Source organism: Myotis davidii, unplaced genomic scaffold (genome assembly GCF_000327345.1).
Source record: "Myotis davidii unplaced genomic scaffold, ASM32734v1 scaffold545, whole genome shotgun sequence".
Taxonomy (NCBI): domain Eukaryota; kingdom Metazoa; phylum Chordata; class Mammalia; order Chiroptera; family Vespertilionidae; genus Myotis; species Myotis davidii.
The window spans coordinates 473,785-480,394 of NW_006296634.1; positions in this window are offsets into that span (position 1 = coordinate 473,785).

Consider the following 6,610-nt stretch of genomic DNA (forward strand, 5'->3'; position numbering starts at 1 on the left):
GAACTCTGGAAGGGAATTCAAGACTAAGTTCTAGTCTTAGCTTGGACACCATTTGCTATGCCCTTGGCTGATCGCTTCTCCTCGTGAGCCTCATTTTTCTCAACTATAAAGTCAAGTGGTAGACTAGAAAAACTCAGAGGTCCCTTCCAGCACTTTGAGTCTAGAGTTCTTTGCTGAAATTTTTATACAGCACCCTGAACTTCAGATGGCTGAACACAATGGAGACATGTGACAAATGGATAGACTAAGAGGTTTCCCTTGGACTATTTTCCCCTTGATTATATGGCCTTCTGCCCTCAGATTCTGATGTTCCAGGATAAGTATTCCCGCAGGTGACCTCATATGCAATCTACTAATCACTGTGGTTAGAAGGAAGGACCTGTGAGGTCACTGCGGCTACTCACCCACAGCCAGCCACACTTTGCCATCTTCCCAGATGCAGGCTGTGTCATTTGACCTTAGCTGAGGGGACAAAAGGAAGTGGTAACTTCCACAATCCTATCAACAGTGGCTGCTCCAATCTGTGTTTAATGAAACAGAGAGACAGTACTTAATGTTTCTGAGCTGGAAGAGCCAAACAACATTAAGTCTTAGATTTGGTTCCCTTGGATGGGACCCTTCATGTCCAATGATCCAAAGACTCCATTACACAGCAAGACCGTTACCTTGAGGTCTCACCAGCACTCTGGGGAAGAATAGGGGTTCACCATCATGAATTTTAGGTAGCCATTGAAATGAAATTGGTTTATTCATTAGGAGAGAGGATTGAAAAAGTTGAAATTTTGGCATAGTGGAGATTTATATTTTTTTCTCTCTTTGCGATGTGATGTCCATTTCCTCTTCCTTTGATAGTTTTCTCTTTTGATATATTTTTATTTATTTCAGAGAGGAAGGGAGAGGGAGAGAGAGAGAGAGAGAAACATCAATGGTTAGCGAGAATCATTGATCAGCTGCCTCCTGCACGCCCCCTACTGAGCCCACAACCCAGGCATGTGCCCTTGACTGGAATCGAACTTGGGACTCTTCAGTCCATAGGCCCAGGTTCTATCCACTGAGCCAAACTGGATAGGGCGATAGTTTACTCTTTTGTAAAGAAGACTCTTTTCTCAACTTAAGCTCAGTCCATGTGTTTTTTGGGTGAGGCTGGTACTCCTAGCCTTACAGGAAAGGCTAGATGACCTACACCTGGCCAATCAAATCATTCCATGTCTCTGGCTAGTGTGATTGTTTCAATGATGGCCACATGGCCCAAGCTAGGCCGGGGAAATCCAATCCTAGCACTCTTTCTGGAACCATGAAGGAAAGAGGCATTGTCTCTTTGCACTGTGGAGGCTAAACTGGTCAACATAAGCCTGGAGATTCCTGTGGCTATACTAGTACATGAGAGTAATAAGGTCGACTATGTGGGGCTTCCTATTTTGACTAAATTTCTTTCTTATAGGTGCTACAATCAATTTGTAATAGGAAAAATATTATTTTTTGTTTCTAATTTATAATAGGAAAAATATTATTTTTTTTTTAGTTTCTTGCAATTCAAAATAAATTTTAAAACTTTTGGAGCTGCTAAATGTTGGTGCTCTGTGGAAAAGCTTTAGTCACCTTGTCCTAGGTAGAGCTCTGAGGGTGAAAAAACATTCCTTTGCACTGGTATTTTTTGGTGCCTATTTATAAAATGCATGGTGAGTTTTGTCCAGATTTCAACTCAACACCATTGTATTTCTCTTCCTGTTTTAAAGGATCATGAACTTTTTCCACTTGGGGTGAGCTGGTGGATTCTCCACTAGGCTTTTGATTTCGCTGATTTTCTTTCTTTCCTATTCTTGGCCCCACACCCTTACTTTCTCTGCTGAGCGATGGCATAAATAACTCGGCCTTTGCTATGCTCTGTGACCCAGCTTCATCTCTTACAAAGGCTTAAGTCATCTAATGGACTTGCATTCACTTTCTTTGGACTTTTCATAAACATATTGAATCAGATGTGGCAAGGTGCCTGGGAAAAGCCACCACCAGTTCCTGCCTACGACTCACTTCCTCTCCTTGCATAGTTTCCAATGACTGTTTCATTTGGTAGGTACAACTAAGCCCCCCTCCCCTCCTAGGAAGGTCCCAGCCCCAGACCTTACTTTGTCGGCCAGAGGAACTATCTCAGAGTTTCTTGGCAAATGTGTCACTTGGGGAGGCTCAGTCCCCATCTCTGTCCCTGAGGCCCTCAACGAACTATCATGCAAGCCTTACACATGCCTCACCTCATCCCATCCTCCAAGGCAGGCAGTTGTACAGAATTCATTTTCCAAGGATACAGGTACAGATGGCCCTGCTATTCAGAGGCTGCCCACTTGGGAGAAAGTCTTAAAAGCCTTCAATCTTATTTCATTCAATTCAATACTCTCTGAGGCTACCCACAGGCCAGAGAGTTTCCTGTGTTACGTATCTTTCCCTTGCCTTTGGTGAAACGACTGAGAGCTTGAAGCGAAGGGTCTGGAGACATCCAGAAAGAATGACAGAGCAAAGGGATGTGTGAGACAAAGTGAAATAAACCAGAAGGCAGTAGGTTTATAACAGCTATAATTTCAAAATGCTCACAGCAAATACAATGTTCCAGGCACTATTCTAAATAGTATATGTTAGTTAATCCTCACAGTGACCCTGTGAGGTAGTTACTATACTGCATCATCCCCATTTTTTCAAAAATATATTTTATTGATTTTTTACAGAGAGGAAGGGAGAGAGACAGAGAGTCAGAAACATCAATGAGAGAGAAACATCGATCAGCTGCCTCCTGCACATCTCCCACTGGGGATGTGCCCGCAACCCAGGTACATGCCCTCGACCGGAATCGAACCTGGGACCTTTCAGTCCGCAGGCCAACGCTCTATCCACTGAGCCAAACCGGTTTCGGCAATCCCCATTTTTCATGTGGGAAAAATGAGCTACAGTAAAGTCACTTGCTTAAGGTCCTAACACCTGATACATGAAGGGGCTAAGACCTGAATTCAGGCAATCTGCCTCCAGGCACTACACTGACTTTCCATATGGCTCTACAGGTTGGGTGACCAACTAGCCGAGCCTGCCCAGGACTGAGGGATTTCCCAGAACCCAGACCTTTCAGTACAAAAACTGCTGTAGTTTTGGGTGAATCATGATGTTTGGTCAACCTTTTATAGAAATGTTATCAAAGAAGTTATTTGAGTGATGAAAAGCAGCTGAGAAAAGGCAGAATTAAGGGAGCACTTGCTCACCCTAGCTGGTTACTCAGTAGTTAGAGCGTTGGCCCACGGACTGAAAGGTCACAGGTTTGATTCTAGTCAAGGCCATGTACCTCAGTTGCAGGCTCGATCCTGATCCTGGCCATGGTCAGTGTGTGTGTGTGTGGTGGGAGGGTGAGGTGAAGTGGGGGGACAGTGGCAAATAATTGATGTGACTCTCTCACATGATGTTTTTCTCTCACTGTCTCTCCCCCTCCCTTCCACTGTCTCTTAAAAAATCAATGGTGCCTGACTAGTGAGACACAGTGGTTGAGTTCTGACCCATGAACCAAGAGGTCACAGATTCAATTCCCGGTCAGGGCACACGCCCAGTGGTGGGCTTGGTCCCCCATGTGGGGTGTGCAGGAGGCACCCAATTAATGATTCTCTCTTATCATAATATAGGACAGGAATTTTGAAGAGCTTCCATTACTCTTCTTCCATTACTTTAGGTTTAATCCCTCAGAGTTTGGATGACTGCTGTAATTCTGATTTCTCTTTGCCTTTTGGGAATCACTTCACCTAAAACAGCCATGGTAACTTCTGGAGTGTAAATGTGACTAGTCACTCCCCTGCTTACAGCACTCATTGCACTCAGTGACCATAGGATAAAACCCAAGCTCTTGAGCTTGATCTGGAAGGTTCTCCACCACTGGCCCTCATCTATCTCTGTCCCTTCTCTTAGTGGTTAACATGCTTCTGTGCTTCAGCCATATCAAACAACTTGTATTTATTTCCCTGAAGACACCAGGCTCTCACCTTGGTGTTTTGTCTCTCTTCTAGGAATAGCCATTTTCCCTTCCTTGCAACAAACTCCCATTTTCCCTCCAAAACTTCTGGTTTGGGAGCCCTCCCCTCTGTGTTCTCCAATCTCATGTGGTCACTTCCTCTACAGCAGAATTTTCATATTCTTTGATGATAACTCTCTATTGAATCCCCCACTGTACTGTGAACTGCTCTTTTGTCTATCTGTAGGTTCACCATACTTGACACATAATGTTGATTAGGTACAACTATATTAGGCACTTAGCATGCATTATCGCATTTAACCCTCATAACAACCTATGAGATGGGTACTATTATTGTGTCTATTTTACAGTTGAAGCTCTGAGAAGTTAAGTAATTTTTTGGAGTCTGACATCCTTGGCGGAAACAGGATTTGACTAGGATGTCAGACTCCAACGCCTATACTCTTAACCATTCTGCTAAACTTCCTCTCAAACTGAATGAACCCTTCAGAGTCTATCTTTCAAAGTTGTGAAAATCAAATGATTTTGTAAGCTGAAAAGCTCTGATGTCAGAAACTGCTCATTCCCCCACAATAACTGTTTTCTATTTCCTTTTCATAATAACTTAATTCCTGGTGTTTAACTAGACACATAGTTGTCTATAATAACTACATTTCCCAGCCTTTCTTGCAGCCAGGAATGGCCATGTGATTCTTTTTGGGCCAATGTGATATCAACAGAACTATTACAACTTCTAGGGCATGCCTTTATTTTTTTAAAAAATTTAAAAGCCGAAACCGGTTTGGCTCAGTGGATAGAGCGTCGGCCTGCGGACTGAAGGGTCCCGGGTTCGATTCCGGTCAGGGGCATGTGCCTGGGTGGCGGGCACATCCCCAGTAGGAGATGTGCTGGAGGCAGCTGATCGATGTTTCTCTCTCATCGATGTTTCTAACTCTCTATCTCTCTCCGGCTGATGCTCTATCCACCAAGCCAGACTGTTCAGGGCTAGGACATGCCTTTAAAGAGAAGAAGTGAGCTTGCCCTTACTTTCCCCCTTCCTTCTAGCTAGGCTGCAGACCTGGTGGTGAGGAGTCATTTTGGAACATATAGATAAGATAGAAGGGGGCGGGGAACTCTGGCATTGTGGAATGAGGTACTTACCCTACACTGCATATGCCAGGTTGATTGTGACAAAGAGGAATAAGCTTCTATATTGTTTCATTCATTGCTATTTTGGGTCTCTGACCTATACTCTCAATTAATATGGTCTATTTACAGGGGGATGGATTATTCTTATTATTCCTACAGAGTGGCTTTAAGACTGCATGCAGGCTATATCATAAGAATTAACTTTCTCTTCTCAGTAAAAGACATTACCATTCAACTAGTTTGCTCAGGTCTAAAACCTAGGAGTCTTTGTTTTCCTTTTAAAACAACTTTATTGAGGTATAATTGACATACAATAAACTAAATACATTATACAATTTACTAAGTTCCCACTCAGGAAACCATCTCCACAATTAAGAGATCATAAACATATGCATCACCACAAGTGTTATCTAATGCTCCTTTGTACTCCCTCCCTTCTGCCTCCTCCCTAGTTTCCCTCATGGCAACTACTATCTGGCAACCACTGATCTTTCTGTCACTTTAGATTTGTTTGCATTTTCTAGAATTTTATATACATAAAATCATATAGTATGTACTTTTTTCTGGCTTCTTTCACTCAGCATAATTATTTGGAGATTAGGAATGATCTTTGATTCCTCTTTTTTCATTGCCAACCCCTACCCCCAATCCATTCCTTTATCAAGTTCAGTAGCCTCTACCTGAATACATCTGCTTCTCTCTATTTCCAGTGCTATCATCTTCGCCTAGACCCGTGGTCGGCAAACTGCGGCTCGCGAGCCACATGCGGCTCTTTGGCCCCTTGAGTGTGGCTCTCCTCAGCCTTAGGAGTACCCTAATTAAGTTAATAACAATGTACCTACCTATATAGTTTAAGTTTAAAAAATTTGGCTCTCAAAAGAAATTTCAATCGTTGTACTGTTGATACTTGGCTCTGTTAATTAATGAGTTTGCCGACCACTGGCCTAGACCACCATCATCTCTTGTACTATTGTGATAGTCTTTTAACTGGTGTCTTTGTTTCCACTCTTGCTCCCTCCAATCCATTCTCCACCTATAACCCACACTAAGCTCTTTAACATGTGATCATATCAGTCTCTTCAGATCATTTCAATCCCCTTCTTGAACTCATTCAATGGCTTCGGATCACACTCAAAATAACATTCTAACCCCTGACCATAGCTTATACGGCCTTTTATGGTCTGGCTCCCTGTCCAACTCTCTGATGTCACCTTTTACAATTCTCCCCACCCAGCTTCTCCCAGGTTCTTCAAATATGCCAAGCCGTTCCCATCCTAAACTCTTCGCTCTTATTATTCCTTTTGTCTGGGATGCTCTTCCCCAGTTCTTTGCATAACTGGCTCATTCTCATTTTTCTGGTCTCATCTCCCTCTAGAGAGCTTCCTACACCTAAGTAGCCTCCACCCAGTCAATCTCTAACCACACTGCTATTTCCTTCCTTAGAAACACATTACTATTTAAAATATTTGTTTTCATGTTTACTGTTTA